The sequence below is a fragment of the Prionailurus bengalensis genome, chromosome B3, assembly GCF_016509475.1.
Source record: "Prionailurus bengalensis isolate Pbe53 chromosome B3, Fcat_Pben_1.1_paternal_pri, whole genome shotgun sequence".
Classification (NCBI taxonomy): domain Eukaryota; kingdom Metazoa; phylum Chordata; class Mammalia; order Carnivora; family Felidae; genus Prionailurus; species Prionailurus bengalensis.
The window spans coordinates 29,568,089-29,587,854 of record NC_057355.1 but is presented as its reverse complement, the minus strand read 5'-3'; the positions used below and the strand labels follow the sequence as shown (position 1 = coordinate 29,587,854).

At 36.6% G+C, this 19,766-nt stretch overlaps 1 protein-coding gene and 1 pseudogene across 3 annotated transcripts in view; one reads left to right on the top strand and one right to left on the bottom strand.

The window, feature by feature from the left end:
- SCAPER (S-phase cyclin A associated protein in the ER) overlaps positions 1-19,766 on the top strand; it is a 535,605-nt gene that overhangs the window by 398,560 nt on the left and 117,279 nt on the right. The gene's annotated exons all lie outside the window — the stretch shown is intronic.
- On the bottom strand, positions 8,944-12,535 carry LOC122468382 (annotated as a pseudogene).

Sequence of the window (19,766 nt, the reverse complement as noted above, 5' to 3'; positions counted from 1 at the left end):
CTTTCATGTGTCAATGGATAGTTGGGACTGCTTCCATAATTTGGCTATTGCAAATAATGCTGTAATAAACATGGGGTACATCTATCTTTTTTTATTAGTGTTTTCATATTCTCTGGGTAAATACCCAGTAGTGGAATTACTGGATCATATAGTAGTTCTATTTTTAATTTTTTGATGAACCTCCATACTGTTTTCCATAGTGGCTGTACCAATTTGCATTCCCACCAGCAGTGTACTAAGGTTCCTTTTTCTCCACATCCTTGCTAACATAATGTTTCTTGTGTTTTTGATGTTAGCCATTCTGACAGGTATGAGGTGATATCTCATTGTGGTTTTTATTTTCATTTCCCAGACGTTTAAGGATTTGGAGCATCTTTTCATGTGTCTGTTGTCTATCTGTCTTCTTTAGGGAAATGTCTGTTCATGTTTTCTGCCCATTTTTTAATTGGATTACTTGTTTTTTGAGTATTGAGTTGTTGTTTGAGTGTTGAGTTCTTTATATATTTTGGATACTAACCCTTTATCCAGATATGTCATTTGCAAATATCTTTTTCCATTCAGTAGGTTGTCTTATAGTTTGTTGATTGTTTCCCTTTCCATGCAGAAGCTTTTGAATTTCATTTGTCCCAATAGTTTATTTTTGATTTTGCTTTCCTTGCCTCAAGAGACAAATCTAGAAAGATGTTGCTACAACTGATGTCAAAGAAATTACTGCCTGTTTTCTTTGAGGATTTTTATGGTTTTAGGTCTCACATTTAAGTCTTTAAGCCATTTTTAGTTTATTTTTGAGTATGGTGTAACAAAGTCGTCCAGTTTTATTCTTTTGCATGTGGCTGTCTAGTTTTCCCGGCACCATTTGTTGAAGAGACTCTCTTTTTCCCATTGCATATTCTTGCCTCCTTTGTCAAAGATTAATTGACCATACAGTTGTGGGTTTATTTCTGGGCTCTCTATTCTGTTCCATTGATCTATGTGTCTCTTTTTGTGCCAATTCCATAATGTTCTGATTAACTATAGCTTAGTAGTATATCTGAAAATCTAGGATTGTGATACCTCCAGTTTTGTTCTCCTTTTTCAAAATTGCTTTAGCTATTTGGGTTTTTTTGTGTGTGTGATTCCATACACATTTTAGGATTATTTGTCCTAGTTATGTGAAAAATGCTGTTGGTATTTTGATAGGGATTGCATTGAATCTGTAGATTGCTTTGGGCAGTAGGGACATTTTAACAATATTTGTTCTCTCAATCCATGAACATCTTTCCACTTGTTTTTGTCTTCAGTTTCTTTCATCATGTTTTATAGTTGTCGGAGTAAAGATCTTTCACCTCCTTGGTTGTTTTTTTGACAATTTCTTAAAATAAAACAACATACAGTGAAATTTGCTGCATTGAATGACTCTTCCTTTCATGAATGATTTTTCTTTTACATGTGATGCAATTCAGTAGCATTTTACTCGCAGTACTACTCCTGTCAAAAATGGAGTCAATCCTCTCAAATTTCGCCATTGCTTTCTCAACTAACCTTATGTTATATTCTTAATCTTTTTTTGTCATTTCGACAGTCTTTATAGTCCATCTCAAAAACCTCTTTCTTTGCTCATCCTTAAGAAGCAACACCTCATCAAGTAAAGTTTTGTCACAAGATTGCAGAGTTCAGTCCCATCTTTAGGCTCTACTTCTAGTTTAGTTCTCTTGCTACTTCCACCACATCTGCAGTTACTTCCTCCACTGAAGTCTGAAACCTCTCAAACTCCTCCATGAGAGAACCAGCTTCTTCCAAACTCCTGTTAATGTTGATATTTTGACCTCTTCCCATGAATCACAAATGTTCTTAATGGCATCAAGAATGGTGACTCTTTGGGATGCCTGGGTGGCTCAGTCAATTAAGTGTCTGACTTCAGCTCGGATCATGATCTCACACTTCGTGAGTTTGAGTCCCGTGTCAGGCTCTGTGCTGACAGCATGGAACCTCAAGCCTGCTTTGGATTCTGTGTCTCCCTCTCTCTCTGTCCCTCCCCCGAACCTCACACTTTGTCTCTCTCTCTCTCTCTCTCTCTCTCTCTCTCTCTCTCTCTCAAAAAATAAATAAACATAAAAAAAATAAAAAGAATGGTGAATCTTTTCCGGGAAGTTTTCAATTTACTTTGTCAAGATCCATTTGTGGCAGCTACAGCCTTACGAGTGTATTTCTTAAGTAAGAAGACTTGAAATTGATAATGACTCCTTAATCAATGGACTATAGAATGGATGTTTGTTAGCAGGCATGAAAACAAACATTCATCTCATTGTACAGCATCATCAGAACTCTTGGGTGACCAGGACTTTGTTAATAAGCAGTAATATTTGGAAAGAAATATTTTTTCTAAGTGGTAGAGGTTTACAGTAGACTTAAAATATTCAGTAAACCAGGTCATAAACAGATGTGCTGTCATCTAGGCTTTGTTTATAGAGCAGATGCACAGTAGATTTCGCATAATTCTTAAGGGCCCTAGGATTTTCAGAATGGTAAATACACATTGGCTTCAACATAAAGTTACCAGCTGCATTAGCCCCTAACAAGAGAGTCAGCCTGCACTTTGAAGTTTTGAAGGCAGGCATGGACTACTCTCTAGTTATGAATGTACGAGATGGCATCTTCTAATATACGGCAGCTTTATTTACACTGAGAAAATCTGCTGTTTAGCATCTCCACCTTCATTAATTATTCTAGCTAGATTTTCTGGGTAACTTACTGCAGCTTCTTTATCAACACCTGCTCTTCATCTTGCCCTTTGATATTATGGAGAAGGTTTCTTTCCTTAAACCTCATGAACCAATCTCTGCTAGATTCAAAGTTTTCTTCTAAACTTTCCTCCCCTCTTGATCTTCATATAGAATTGAAAGGAGTTATGGCCTTGCTCTGGATTAGGTTTTAGCTCAAGGGGATATTGTGGCTAGTTTGATCTTCTATCCAAACAACTAAAACTTTCTCTATATCTGCAGTAAGGCTTATTCACTGGAGTAGCACTTTAATTTCCATCAAGAAAAAAAAAATTCCTTCAAGTACTTTTCCTCTGCATTCACATTTTGGCTAACTGGTGCAAGAGGCTTAGCTTTTGGTTTATCTTGGCTTTCGACATGCGTTCCTCACGGAGTTTAATCTTTTGTAGCTTTTGATTTAAAGTGGGAGACATGCCACTATTCTTGTCACTTGAACACTTAGAGGCCATTGTATTAATTGGCCTAATTTCAATATTGTGTATCAAGAATAGGGAGGCCCAAGGAAAGGGAGAGAGTTGGGGGAACAGCTGATAGATGGGGCAATCAGAACACACACAGCATTTATCAAGTTCATCATCTTTACATGAGTGCAATTCATGGTGTCCCCAAAAAATTACAATGGGGGTAACATCAAAGATCACTGATCACAGATCATCATAACAAATACAATAATGAAAAAGTTTGAAGTATTTCCAGAATTTCCAAACGTGACACAGAAACATGAAGTAAGCAAATGCTGTTGGAAAAATGGTGCTGATAGACTTGCTCCATGCAGTGTTGCCACAAACCTTCAATTTGTAAAACAATGCACTATCTGTGAAGCACAATTAAATGAGGTATGCCTGCATTTGCACTCTCATGTTTAGTGTAGCATTATTCATAATAGCCAAGAGGTGGAAATAAATATCCATTGACAGATGAATGGATAAAGAAAATATGTATGTATGTGTATATGTATATAATATATATGTATATATTATATATATAATATATATACACACGTATATATATTCATCCATATAATACTATTCATCCATAAAAAAGAAGATGGTCCCGTCTTATGCTACAACATGAGTGAACCTGAGGGCAGTATGCTAAGCAAAATAAGCCAGTCACAAGGAACAAATACTGCATGATTTCACTTATTTGAGATATCTGAAGTAGTCAAACTTGTAAAACAGAGAGTAGAATTGTGGTTGCCAGGAGCTGAGGTGAAGGGAAATGGGAAGTTGATGTTTAATGAGTATTGAGTTTCAGTCATGAGAGATGAAAAAGTTCTGGAGATCTGTTTTACAGCAAATTGTAAGTTTGTGCATATAGTTAATTAGATTGTAATGTGTACTTTAAAATTGTTAGAAGGTAAATTTATGTTACATGTTTTTTATCATCAGGAAAGACCAGTGAAAATATTACTGAGTGCTGGGAAAATAGATTAACAGACATTACTTTTGGAAATTGTAAATAGTCTGTATTACAGATGAGCAAATTGAAATGTGGCAAAGAGATCACACAGCTATTCAGTGATAGAACATGACTTGGATCCTAGTCTCTTGAGCCCCTGTCCAGGGTTTCCCTTCCTATAACCTGAATTGATGTGTACTCACTTTATTGAATTGACAAATGAGACAAAACAACATTTTTGTGACTTTAATTTTATACATGTTTAATATTGGCACCTGGGTAGGATACACTGAAAAAGCATTTAATTAAAAGACTTTTATAATTTCTTGATGTTTCATTGCATTGTAAAAAGCATTAAATATTTTATTAGCATCTTTATTTTTAATTCATAGTGACCTGTTCTTTATTGAATATTTAAAGAATATGCTTATAAATTGTGTGTATATATTTTCTGGAGCCAAGGAGATTATTAATTAAAAAGTGATGTACAAACCTTAAATAATTGATATGATATAGTTGGATCAAATAGGCTGTTGGTGAGTACTTCAGAAGGTGACAGGAAAGTTCTGTATATAAACAAAATATAAATGCAACCCTACAACAAGGGGATTGTATTTTACTGAGTCATGTGCAAAGCCATGCTGGTGCCTGTTTGATTTTCATTATAGCAGCAAAGGCCTGGAACTAGCATTAACCACATAGTTTTCTTTGTACTAAGGAGCCAGAATATGGACTCCATAGTTAATTATATGGGATTAGAAATCCTTCAACCCTCCACAGGTAATAGTACTCTTCCTGATGCCAGTTGCAACCTGTTACCTCCTTTCACTATGTGGCACTTACTCAAGCTGTCAAGGACAACCTGCCCTTTTCTTCATCAGTAATGTGAAGTCTGTTTGTGTCTTATAGGACACGTATTGATACAGAGAATGTCATATTGACACAGAGAATATCAGAAGCAGAAAGGAGGCCTTCATAGTATCTGGTGTAGTTCAGTCCTTTTGTTTTATAAACAATGGCAGTGGAACTCCTAAGAGGAAAGGGGTGGAAGGTGTGTGGAGTGGAGTACTTGCCAGAAGTTTCACTGCCTGTTACCAGTAGGACTATGATTAAAATTCAGGTCTCCTAAATCCCAACCTAGATTCTTTCCACTCTGTTACTTGACATGCTGCTAATTTAAGTTTGGCAAGAACAGTTAAGTGATGTTATGACTGTTGTAGAAACTTTACCCTCAAAGCTGCATTCAGAATTGATCTAGTGAATTAAAAATAATGGGCCAGATTATAACTTTAATTGCCCTTCCACTGCATTCGTATGAAGTTCTATCATCACCATCATTATTACTATAACCTAAAATCACTAACTGACTGCTTGAGGGAAAAATTGACACATCCAGCATTATAGCAGAGATTTCATCACACCGTTTTCAAATGGCAGGTAAAGCAAACACTTATTAAATGTGTAAAAAGTTTGAATGAAACAACAAACTTGCTTTAACACACATGGAACGTTATGTGCAGTATTGGAAATATACATTCTTTATAAGAACACATGGAAAATTTACAAGAAATGACTGTGCAGTAGGCCATAGAGCAAGTCTTAACAAATGTGAAAGAATCAGTTATCACATTAATGATCCAGTTCTGCTTTAGGTTTGACTGAATAAGCTCTTATCAAACTGACCCTCCTGTAGATAACAAGTATAAACTCTGGGTAAAGTATAAAAAAACAAATACCTAAAGATACTAGAGACCATTCAAAAGCTGACACATTCTGATTGGAGTAGACACTTGGAAGAAGAGAATGGCATGGTTTGTGTGTCCTGGTTTATGGCTTTTTAGTCTGAGGGCAGGGCATAGATGGTACCACAGGCAATGACTAGAATTACCATAGAAAATCCACAGTCTTTCTGGCCTGAAGAACTAGAGGACAGATTTCGGGGTAAAAACAACTGCTAGAATGTGAGGATGAGGTTCAGAAAGGAGAGAGCCAGAAAGTGGGGTCCCCTTTCAGACAATTAAATAATGTCTGAATGATCCTTGTACCATACATGTGGGATAGACTCAACTAAAGACAAAAGAACTAGAGTGAGGTTTTGGGTTCTCTCCACAAATAGAGTTTTACAGTTTGTGTCTAACAAAGTCAAATGCCTGCTTTAAAAAAAAAAAATCAAACTAGGGATGCTTGTGTAGCTCAGTTAAGTGTCCGACTTCAGCTCAGGTCATGATCTCATGGCTCATGAGTTTGAACCCAGCATCAGGCTCTGTGCTGACAGCTCAGAGCCTGGAGCCTGCTTCAGATTCTGTCTCCATCACTCTCTGCCCCTCCCCTGCTTGTGTGTGTTCTCTCTCTCAAATATAAATAAACATTAAAAAACTTTTTTTTCAAAATCAAACTAAAAAATACAATGACAGATTTTAAAAATTCACTGAATAATAAATAAGATGGAATGGTGATAAGTAGAAAAAAAGTCACCTTTATTTTTTAATATAATTCACTATATATACAAAAAAATCACCTTTAGACAAATACCACAGTAATAATTGTTGCAAGAGAGAATCATTAATGAATAAAACCTAGTGAGCAAAAGTATGATGAGCCTCAGTTTCAGAGCCTCAGAATAACTCCCCACAAGATAACTTAATTACAGAAAGGGAAAATAGAAACTTTATAATAAAGAACTTGGTAGATAGTACTTTAACCATGTGATCAAAGCTAGCATAGCAACATCATTTACCCTCTGTTATGTACTTAGAAGTTCACAGCATCACTTTTGTGGTATTCTTGTCAAAAATGCACAAACATCACTTAATCACAAAAAAACATCAGACAGATCCAAATTGAAGGTGGCCTACAAAATAATGGGCCAAAATGCAAAGACTGAAAAACTCACAGATGAGAGGAAACTAGAGAGATGTGACAGCTAAACTTACTGTGGAATCCTGAATTGGATCCTGGGGTCCAAAACAAGGACACTAGTGGGAAAACTGTCAAAATTCTAATAAGGTCTGTAAATTAAGCTCATTGTTTTATACCAGTGTTAATTTTGGGGGTTTGGTAATTATGTAATAGTTGTGTAGCATGTTAACATTAGGGAAAGCTGGGAGAATTGTAAAATTATTTACAAAATAAGTTTAAACTTTTAAGAACAATTTACTAGGGGGCTTGAGGAGCCCTAAGGAGGTGACCAGGGACACTGGCTATTATCAAAAAGACAAAAAATGGGCTACCTGGGTGGCTCAGTCAGTTAAGCATCTTACTCTTGATTTCGACTCAGGTCATGATCATAGGGTAGTGGGATCGAGCCCTATGTTGGGATCCGCACTGAGCAGGGAACCTGCTTGAGATTCTTTCTGGCTCTTGCTCTCCTTTGCCACCCCCCTAATCCCACTTTCTCCCTCTCTTTCTTGAAAAGAAAAAAAATAACAACTGTTGGTGTGGATGTGGAAATGAGAATTCTCAGGCACTGTTGATAGAAATGCCAGTTGGTGTAGCCAGTATGGACAACTATATAGAGATTCCTCAAAAAGTAAAAATAGAATTACTGTATGATTCAGCAATTTCACTTTCTGGGTATTTATGTGAAGCAAATGAGAACACTAATTTGAAAAGTTATGTGTACTCCCATGTTTATTGCAGGATTATTACAATAGCCAAAATATAGAAACACCCTAAATGTCCATCTGTAGATGAATGAATAAAGAAGATGTGAGATACACACACACAAGAGTATTATTTATTCATAAAAAAAAGAATGAAATTTTGCCATTTGTGACAACCTGGATGGACTTAGAGGGTATTATGCTATGTGAAATAAATCAGAATGAGAAAGACAAATACTGTATGATTTCACTTATATGTAGTATTGAAAAAAGAGAAGAGAAACAGATGCATGGATAAGAAAACAAACTGGTCATTACCAGAAAGGATGGGAGTGGAAGGACAGGAAAAATAGGTGAAGGGGTTGAGGGACAAACTTTCAGTTATAAAATGAATAAGCCATGGACATGTAATGTACAGCATAGGGAATGTAGTCGATAAAATTGTGATAACTTTGTATGGTGATGAGTGGTAACTAGACCTATTGTGATCATTTCATAATGTATAAAAATATTGAATCACTGTCTTGTAAAATTGAAACTAATATGATATGTGTGTCAATTATATGTGTGTATATATATATACATATATATGTATAAATATATAAAAATATATATATATAAATATATATATACATATATATATATATATATATATTTTTTTTTTTTTTTTTTTTACCAGTCAGCCTTTCTTTATTGATGAGCAGGTGGAGTAGTGGGCAAGTCAGGATGCTGGGGAGCAGTTGGGGAGGAGTTATGCAGTTGCTATCACTGCAGCCCCTGCAGCCATGGTCACCACACCACTCCCAAACAACTGGGTGTGTAGACAGCAGGAACAGTGAGGGGCCCACAGGGCCCATCAGCAGCCACATAGTCCAACCTGTCTCCACACATGACACAGACCTGAGGCAACCTGCCAGCACTACCTTCAGACAAGCAGGATACTTGCACCATGCATGACCTGTGATCTTCCACAAAGGTTCCCTTGAGCAAGGCCCAGCAGCCTCAGGAGGTAGAGTCCCAGTCAAAGGGCAGTCTGCTCTTCACAACCCCCACAAAGGGCTAGGATGACAAATGCCCAAGGGACACCAAGGGGATGGGTTGGGGGTCAGCTGGGGACAGGCAGGAGACAGTCGGGGGACAGGAGAGACAGGTGGGGGGGAATGGGCAAAAGCCAGCAGGAGTCTCACAGGAAGCTCATGGCTCCCCTGAGACATTCACAAAATGTTTCAAAAGAAAAAATGAAACCCCTAAGGAATGGAATTCTACATGTAGAAAACCATAGTTAAGTTTAAAAAAGGAAAGAAACATGTGATCTGACCCACAGCATGGATAGCTTTCGTGGGGCGGATCTCCTTTAAGAGGAGAGAATGTGGCATCTGCAAACACCAGAGTGAACTGTGCTGGACAGAGGCTGGAGGCCTCAGTTGCTGTTCCACTGGCGAATGTTCTCACTTTTGTTGTTCACGTGCCTGCTGCTCTTCAGAGAAGCGGAGCCCGTGTCCTTGTTATCCAGGATCTCGTCCAGCCTCCGCCACTTCTCATAGATGAACATAGCAGTGACCAGCACTAGTACCTCGGCTATACTGCCCACGAAGGGCCAGAGGGCAGCAAAGCAGTTTCACACATGAAGCATGACGATGGCCTGGCTGCTGATGCCTTCCAAATTGGTGCCATTGCAGGCATACTTGGCATGGTCTTCCTCCAGATTCAGGTTCCAGGTATGCAGCTCCCCGCAATCTTGTTCTCCAAGGGCACCGTGAAGAACTTGCTCTGGGAGCTGTTGCTGATGACCTGGTCCCAAGAGCTTCCATCTTGTACCACACCCGGTCGCTGACCAGGGAAAAGGAGTCCAACTTGCAGCCCCAGCACACCCCTCAGTAGTGTGCTCTGACTTCTTTATAGCCTTGATGTTGAGGAGTCCCTTCACTTTAATACTGGTCTCGCCTGCATGCTCTGGGAGGAAGATGCACAAGTACTCACCAGGGTGGTCATCCAAGCCCATCTCGTGTTTCATCTTCAAGTCTTCCTTCAGCATCTTGCCCCCCTTCACCCAGCTGTAGCTGACGATGTCAGTGGTGTGTTTTGGAGCTGATATCATCTACGGAAGTCCAGATCCTGCTCCCTGCCCCAGAGCAGCTTTTGGTGCTCACTAGCGCCAGTACCACAAGCTGCCATGCTGCCATGTCGCCACCATTGGTGCTGTCCCCTATACTTCAGTTTTTAAAAAGAGTGGAAGTAGCAGAAGGAATTGTTGAACTTGAAATTGTATCAATAGGAATTACCCAATCTGAAGAATGGGGAAGCGGGGGTGGGGAGGTGGCAACAAAGAAGAAAAGGAGAAGGAACAGAATGTCAAGGACTTGTTAGACAATATCAACCTGTAATATACATGTTTGTTATTGGATGGAAGGAAAATAGAGAATGAGGCATTAAAATATTTTGAAAAAATAATGACTAAAATTTTTCCAGATTTATGAAAGACATAAGTATGCAGAGTAAGGAAGCTCAGCAAACCCCCAAAAGAATAAATACAAAGACAATAATGCCTAGATTAGTCATAGTCAGACTGCTAAAAATCAAATACAAAGAGAAAATTTTGAAAATAGTCACATTGCATAAGGCAAATCATGATTCGAATAGAGTCTGATAATATCAACGAAGTCTGGAAACCCTTGACCATCTTTAGAAAAAACATCAATCCAGAATTCTGTGTCTAGGGGGGAAAACCCTTTAAGAATAAAGGTTAAATAAATACATCTGCATATTACAAAACAGATGCCTAAGAGAATCTGTTGACAACAGGTTTGCACTACTAAAAGTGTCAAAGAAGTTTCAGGTTGAAGGGAAATGATAACCTGTGAAAATTTTCACCTTTAAGACAGAATGAAGAGCACTGGAAATGAACACTTTTTCCTCTTTATTTCTTTAACAAAATTAAAAAGTATATGTGATGGCTTAAAGCAAAAATTTTAGCATTGTCTTGTAGGGTTACAACATATATGGGTGTACTACATATGATAACTATACTATAAAGGATGGGGAGGACAGAAAATGAGCCTGTAAGGGTACAACAGTTCCACATCTTACACAAAGTGGTAAATTCAGCTCTCAGTAGACTGTGAAGTTAAGATTGTATGTTATAATCCCTTAGAGCAACTACTAGCAAACAGCTTAGAAACCAACATGTAACCAAGAAACAGACTCTTAACTATAGAGAACAAACTGATGTTACCAGAGGGGAGGTGGTTGAGGGGATGGGTTAAATAGGTGATAGAGATTAAGTAGGGCACTTGTGATGAGCACTGGATATTGTATGGGAGTATTGAATCACTAGATTGTACACATGAAAGTAATATTACACTGTATGTTAACTAACTGGAATTTAAATAAAAACTTTTTTTAATTAGGGGGAAATATATATGTGTGTGACTTTGAAATATTTCAAAAGAAGGAAGGAAAGGAACAGGAGAACAAAACAGGGACAAACAGAAAACAATAGATATAAACCAAATATATCAATACTTACATTAAATGAAATGTGCAAAACCCTCCAGTTGCTAGGCATAAATTGTCAGGATAAAAGGAAGGACTCAACTATAATACTACCAATGTGAAATATATTTAAAATATAAAGACACACAACCTACATAAATATAAGTTGGAAGTAAACGGATGAAAAAAGACTCAACTAGTAAGCATTGAAAGCTAGAGTGGCTATATTAATATCAAATGAAGATAAGTTTAATATATAACTGTTAGGAGATATAAAAGGGGACACTGCATCTTGATAAAAGATCACATCAGTTAGTGGAAAGATAAAACAATCATAAATATGAGTGATAACATAGTAACAGAGTCTCAAAATACATGAAGCAAATGTTAACAAAATTAAAGGGGGAAAGTAATTCCATTCTAATACATGGATGTTTTAATACCCTTCAGTAACTGATAAAACATCTTGACTAGTAATGTCAGTTAAGATGTTACTACCTTGATCAAACATATTTATACATCACTGTATCCAAAAACTGCAGAATACATACATTCTTTTCTAGCATGCATAGTATGTTTAACATAGACTATGTGCTAGACCATAAAGCAATCTTATTAAATTTAGAGACTGAAATCAAAGTATGTTCTCTGACCACAATGGAATAAAATTAGAAATCAATACCATATCTACAAAATGAAAAGGAAAATTATAAATTATTTTGAACTGACAATAATTAAAGTATAGCATATCCAAAAACAATGCTTAAAGGGATGTTAGTAGCTTTAAATATGAGTATTATGCAATTTGCCCTGAATGTAATTCAGTTAAAGTAGAAATCAATAGTCATAGAATAAATCACAAATTTTTAAACTTAAAATAGAACAGTAATGAAAATACTACATATCAAAGCTTGGGGGATGCAGTTAAAGCAAAATTATAAGAAAAATATATAGCCTTAAGTGCTTGTATTTGAAAAGAATAAGGTATATGGCTAGTCAAGTATCTATAACCTAAGAATCATAGAAAAACACCAGCCAAATTGATCTACAGAGAGAAGGGAAATTATAATAAAGATAATTAGAAAACAAAAATTGGAGAGTATCAATAAAGCAAAAATTAGTTATCCACAAAAACTAATAAAATAGAAAAACTTCTGATCAAGAAAAAATGAGGCAAAAATAATATAAAGAATAAAAAAGGAAAATTAACTACAGATTGAAGAGGAATTTAAAAGTTGAAGCTACTTTGAATAACTTTATACCAGTGCATTTAAAAGCTTAAGTAAAGTAGCTCAACAAGAAATAGAAAGCCTGATGAGGCTGGTTCAGTTGGAGGAGTGTACAACTCGATCTCAGGGCCATGAGTTTGAGCCCCACATTGGGTGTAGAGATTACTAAAAAAAGAGAAACAAGGAAGGAAGGGAGAGAGAGAGAGAGAAAAAAAAGCCTGAATAGTTCCTTAACCATTAAGAAGTTGAATTGGTTATTTACAATCTTTCCATAAAGAAAACACAAGACCTAGATGATTTTACAGCCAACTTCTAGCATATACTCAAGGAATAAATGATTCCATTCTTAAAATATTCCAGAAAAAGAAAAAGTGGGACTACATCCCAATTCATTCTTTGAGGCCAGTACAACATTGGTAACAAAACAAGACAAGTATGGTGTAAGAAAAAAAAAAGTGTAGGCCAGTCTTTCTCATGAACTGAAAAGCAGAAAGTTCTAAAAATATTAGTAAACTTCAGTAAATTAAATTCACTTTTTTTTTTTACTTCCAGCATAATTAACATGCAGTGTTATATTAGTTTCAGGTGTACAATATTGTGAGTCAGCAAGTCTACATATTATTCAGTGCTCATCACTACAAGTGTACTTGTAATCCCCTTCACATATTTCAGCCTTCCCCCGACCTGCCTCCCCATCAGTTTGTTCGCTGTATTTAAGAATTTGATTTCTGTTTGTCTCTTTTTTTCTTGTTTCTTTTGTTTCTTAAATTCCACAGGAGTGAAATCATATGATATTTGTCTTTGGCTGACTTATTTCATTTAGCATAATACTCTTTATATCCATGTTGTTGCAAATGGCAAGATTTCATTCTTCTTTATAGCTAATATTCCATTGTGTGTGTGTATAAAATATATGTATTATATATAGTGTGTATATATATATTTTAGAAATTAAACAATAAATATTTGTTTTATTGATATACTAGGCTTAGACATGTATTCAACAATCAAGCCTAATAATAGCACTATGGTCAGACTATAAGCCTACTTTTCCAAGTAATCATTTTGTAATTTGTTGAGCAAACGAGGGACCAAATGTCTGTCACCTACCTGTGTGATCTTTTTATATAAATACTGCTAGTAAGTCCCATTTGGAACAGCTGAAAATCTTCTAGCAAAAACTTTCAAGATAAGCCCATAAACTCAGTTTAAATTTCACAAGATAGGGGCACCTGGGTGGCTCAATTGGTTGAGTGTCTGACTCCGGCTTAGGTCATGATCTCATGGCTCATGGGTTTGAGCCCCGCTTCAGGCTCTCTGCTGTCAGCACAGAACCCACTTCAGATCCTCTGTACCCCTCTCTCTCCCCCTCCCCCACTCACGCTATCTGTCTCTCCCAAAACTAAATAAGCATTAATAAAAATTATATTTATATTATATAAATTTATTAAATATTAAAATATATTTAATATAAAAATATTTAATATATTAAAATATGTAAATATTATATAAAATTATTCTATTATAATTTACATACATACACATGTGTACATTCACATACGTACATACCACATCTTCTTTTTCTGTTCATCTATCAATGGACAGTTGAGCTGCTTCCATAACTTGGCTGTGGCAAATAATGCTGCAGTAAACATAGGGGTGCATCTATCTTTTCCATTAGTGTTTTCGTATTCTTTGGGTAAATATCCAGTAGTGGAATTACTATATCATATCATAGTTCTGTTTTTAATTTTTTAAGAAACCTCCTACCTGTTTTCCACAATGGCTGCAGCAATTTGCATTCCCATCAACAGTGCACGAGGATTCCTTTTTCTCCACATCCTTGCCAGCATGATGTTTCTTGTGTTTTTGGTGTTAGCCATTCTGACAGGTGTGAGGTGATATCTCATTGTGGTTTTGATTTGCATTTCCCTGATAATGAGTGATGTGGAGCATCTTTTCATGTGTCTGTTCACATTCATCTGAATGTCTTCTTTGGAGAAATGTCTGTTCATGTCTTCTGCCCATTTTTTAATTGGGTTATTTGTTTCTTGGGTGTTGAGTTGTATAAGTTCTTTATGTATTTTGGATACTAACCCTTTATCAGATATGTCATTTGCAAATATCTTCTCCCATTCAGTAGGTTGTCTTGTAGATTTGTTGATTGTTTCCCTTTCTGAGAACAAGCTTTTAAATTTGATGTAGTCCCAATAGTTTATTTTAGCTTTTGTTTCCCTTGCTTTAGGAGACTTATCTAGAAAAATGTTGCTATGGCCAATGTCAGCGAAATTACCTCCTGTGCTCTCTTCTTGGATTTTTATGGCTTCAGGTCTCACATTTAGGTCTTTAATCCATTTTGAGTTTATTTTTCAGTATGGTGTAAGAAAGTTGTCCAGTTTTATTCTTTTGCATGTAGCTGTCCAGTTTTCCTAGCACCATTTGTTGAAGAGACTCTTTTTCCCATTGTATATTCTTGCCTCCTTTGTTGAAGATCGGTTGATCATAGATTTATTTTTGGGATCCCTGTTCTCTTCTATTGATCTATGAGGATCATAGATCTATTTCTGTGCCAACTGCATACAGTTCTGATTTCTACAGCTTTGAAGTATATCTTGAAATCTGGGATTATGATACCTCCAGTTTTGTTCTTTTTCAAGATTGCTTTGACTACATGGGGTCTTTTGTAGTTCCCTACAAATTTTAGGATTATTTGTTCTAGTTATGTGAAAAATGCTGTCAGTATTTTCATAGGGATTGCATTAAATCTGTAGATTGCTTGGGTAATATTGACATTTAACAGTATTTGTTCTCTCAATCCGTGAGCATGGAATTTCTTTCCATTTGTTTGTGTCATCTTCAATTCCTTTCATCAGTATTTTATACTTTTTAGAGTACAGGTTTTGTACATCATTGATCAAGTTTATTCCTAGATATTTTAGTATTTTGGGTGAAATTTTAAAGATTTGTTTTCTTAATTTCTCTTTTTACTACTTCAGTATCAGTGTATAGAAATGCAATGGATTTTTGCATATTGGTTTTGTATCCTATGACCTTATTGAATTCATTTATCAGTTCTAAGTTTTTTGGTGGAGTCTTTAGGGTTTTCTATATAGAGTATCATGTCATCTGCAAATAGTAAAAATTCTACTTCTTTCTTCCCAGTTTGGATGCATTTTATTGCCTTTTCTTGACCAATCGCTGTGACTCAGACTTTCCAGTACTATCTTGAGTAAAAGTGTTGAGAGTGGACATCCTTGTCTTGTTCCTGATCTGATGGGAAAAGCTTAGTTTTTCACCATTGAGTATGATGTTAGCTGTGGGTTTTTCATAGATGTCCTTTATTACGTTGAGGTATGTTCCCTGTAAACCCCTTAAGAGTTTTTATCATAAATGCATGTTGTACTGTGTCAAATGCTTTTTCTACAATTGTTGAAATGATCATATGGTTTTCATTTATACTTTCTCTTGTTAATTTGATGTATCACCTTGATTGATTTGCAAACATTGAAACATGCTTATATCCCAGGAGTAAATCCCACTTGATCGTGGTGAATGGGATTTTTCTAATGTATTACTGGATTTGCTAATATTTTTTTTTTTTTTTGGATTTTTGCATGTGTGTTCATCAGAGATATTGGCCTGTAGTTCTATTTTTTTTTTTTTTTGTCTTGTCTGTATCCTGTTTTGGTATCAAGGTAAGGCAGGCCTCATAAAATGAATTTTGAAGCTTTTCTTTCTCTTAGAAGAATAGGTATTAACTCTTCTTCAAATGTTTGATAGAATTCACCTGTGAAGCCATCTGGGTTGGACTTTTGTTTGTTGGGAGTTTTTTGATTACTGATTCATTTTCATCACTGGTAATTGTTCTGTTCAAATTTTCTATTTCTTCCTGATTCAGTTTTCGAGAGGCTGTTTCCAGGAATTTATCCATTTCTTCTAGGTTGTCCAATTTGCTGGCCAACCATAATTATTTTCCTAATATTCTTTTAAAATCCTTTGTATTTCTGTGGTGTCCGTTGTTTCTTTTTCATTTCTGAGTTTGAGTTCTCTCTCTCTCTCTCTCTCTCTCCCTCTCTCTCTTTATCTCTCTCCCCACGTCTCTCTCTTATGAGTCTGGCTAAAGGTTTATCAATTTTGTTCTTTTCAAAGAACCAGCTTCTGGTTTCATTTATGTTTTGTATTTTTCTTTAGTCTCTATTTCATTTATTTCTTTCAAATCTTTATTATATCCTTTCTTCTACATTTTGGGAGTTTTGTTTGTTCTTTTTCTAGCTCCTTTAGCTGTAAGCTTAGGTTGTTTATTTGAGATTTTTCTTGCTTCTTGAGGCATACCTGTATTGCTATAAACTTCCCTCTTAGAACAGCTTTTGCTGCATCCTCAAAAGTTTGGAGCATTGTGTTTTCATTTTCATTTGTCTCTATGTATTCTTTTATTTCTTTTTTTACTTCTTTCTTGGCTCATTCATTATTTAGTAGCATGTTATTTAACCTTAATGTGTTTATGCACTTTCCAGATTTTTTCTTGTGGTTGACTTCTAGTTTCATAGCATTGTGGTCAGAAAAGATAGCTTCAATTTTTTTTTCAGTTTATTTTGACAGAGAAAGGGAGCATGGACATAGAGGCAGAGAAAGAGAGAGAGAATGAATCCCAGGCAGGCTCTGTGCTGAGCATGGACGTGGGGCTCAGTCCCATGACAGTGAGATCATGACCTGAGCTGATATCAAGACTCAGATGCTCGATCGACTGAGCCACCTAGGTGCCCGACTTCAATCTTTTTGAATTTGTTGAGACTTATTTTGTGGCGTAACATGTGATCTATTCTGGAGAATATTCCATGTGCACATGAAAAGAACGTGTATTCTGTTTTAGGATATGATGTTCTACATATACCTGATAGATCCATCTGGTCCAGTGTGTCATTCATTCAGAGCTGTTGTTTTCTTGTTAATGTTCTGTCTGGATGATCTATGCATTGATGTATGGAGATGTAAAGTCTCCTACCCTTACTGTATTAGTACTGATTACTTCCTTTATGTTTGTTAGTAGCTGCTTTATGCATTTGGATTCTCCATGTTGGGTGCATAAATATTTACAATTGTTATGTATTCTTGTTGGGTTGTTTCCTTTCTGATTATGTAGTGTCTTTCTTTGTCTCTTGTTACATTCTTTGTTTTTAAAATCTGTTTTGTCCAATATAAGTATTGCTGCCCTGGCTTTCTGTTCACTTCCATTTGCACAATAAATGCTTTTCCATCTCTTCACTTTCAGTCTGCATGTATCTTAGGTATGAGGAGAGTCTGCTACCGGTTTTTTATTTGTGGTTACCTTTAGGTTTATATATAACATCTTATGCATATAGCAGCCTATAATATGTTTGAACCCATTCTAAAGCACTGAATTTTTACTCTTCTCCCCACCACACTTTAGGTATATGGTGTCATACTTTACGTATTTTTATTTTGTGAATCCCTTGATGACTTTTTATAGATATACTTAATTTCACTGCTTTTGTGATCCTACTTTCCTTATTCCTGCTTATGGTCTTTCCTTTCCATCAGAGTGCTCTTTAACATTTCTTCTAAGGCTGGCTTAGTGGTGAACTTCTTTAACTTCTGTTTGGGAAACTCTTTACCTCTTCTTCTGTTGTAAATGATAGCCTTGCTGGATAGAGTATTTTTGGTTGCGAGTTTTTTTCATTCAGCACTTTGAATATATCATGCTGCTTGCTTCTGGCCTGCAAAGTTTCTGCTGAAATATTAGCTGATAGCATTATGGGGTTTACCTTGTATATAACTGTTTTCTTTTCTCTTGCTACTTTTAAAATTCTCTTTATCACTACTTTTTTGCTATTTTAATTACTGTATGTTTTTGTTTAGACCTCCTTGAGTTGATTTTGTTGTGGAATCTCTGTGCTTCCTGGATCTGGATTTCTGTTTCCTGCCTCAGTTTCAAGACATTTTCACTATTATTTCTTTAAATAAGTATTCTGCCCTCTTTTCTCTCTCTTCTCCCTCTGGGATCCCTATAATGCAAATGTGATTACATTTGACAGTGTTGCTGAGTTTCCTTAATCTATTTTCATTCTTTATCATCTTTTTCCTTTCTCCTGTTCAGTTTGATTGCCTTCTATTACTCTCTCCTCCAGGTCACTGATCTATTCTTCTGCTTCCTCTAGTCTATTTATTCCCTCTAGCATGTTTTTAATATCATTTACTGAGTTTTTCATCTCCTGTTGATGCTTTCTTATGCTGTCTATCTTTTGTTTTTTTTTTTTTGGAGGGTCTTTCACTCTTCTCAAATACAGTGAGGATCTTCATGACTATTACTTTAAGGTCCCCATCTGTTATATTGCTTATCTCTGTTTTGTTTCACTTTCTTGCTATGATTTTGTCCTGATCTTTGATTTGGGATGTATTTCTTTGTCTCCTCATTTTGTCTAGTTTTCTGTGTCTGTCTCTGTGTGTCAGGAAAGTCCGCTATGTCTCCCACTCTTTAAAGTAGTGGCTTTATCAAGAAGAGGTCCTGTAGTGCTCTTTAGGGTAATGTTCCCTATTCACCAGAGCCAGGCGCTTCAGGGTTGTCTCCTATATATGTTGCATGTGTCCTACTGTTGTGGCTGAGCTGTGTTTTCCTTTAGTCCCAGTTGTCTGCAGTTGCCCTCTTTGCCTCCTGTATGCACAATAGTCTGGGTCTGCCTTGGGTTTGAGTTGGGTCATATCATGTATTTGTCAGAGCTGTGATCACACTGAATAGCAAGGTACTTTCCCTATGTTGTCTTCCTGAGCTTTCGTTGGTGGGTGGGGCCTGTAGTCAGACCCAATATTTGTCCCCAGCCCACCACGAGGGCCACAATGGAACTAGTGTATGGAGTTTTCTTCCCCTCTCCCCAGGCAGGAGTCACTTTGGAGTGGTTCTGACCCCTTTCAAGACTGTTTGCACACTGCCACTTCTGTTGCACTGCCTTGGATGGGTGTGCTGAGTGCATGTTGGAGGGGACAGATCACAAGGAAACATGGGGGCTGGGCGTGCAGTGTTAGCAGTTTTCACAGGTCTGCTATGGGAGGGGACTTGGAGCTGCTTTGGAAAACTCCTGCCAAGGCCAGGATGGAGGGGGTGGTTCCACAGAAGCACACAGTGGCAGGGCACACTATTAGCAATCTAGGTGGAGACTATTGGCACTGCACTACTTCCTGCATGTGTCTACGTACCTTGGCTGGGTGGGTGGGGAGAAATGGCACTGCCAGCTGTTTTGTTCTTACAGAAGTCTCCCAACAATCCCTGC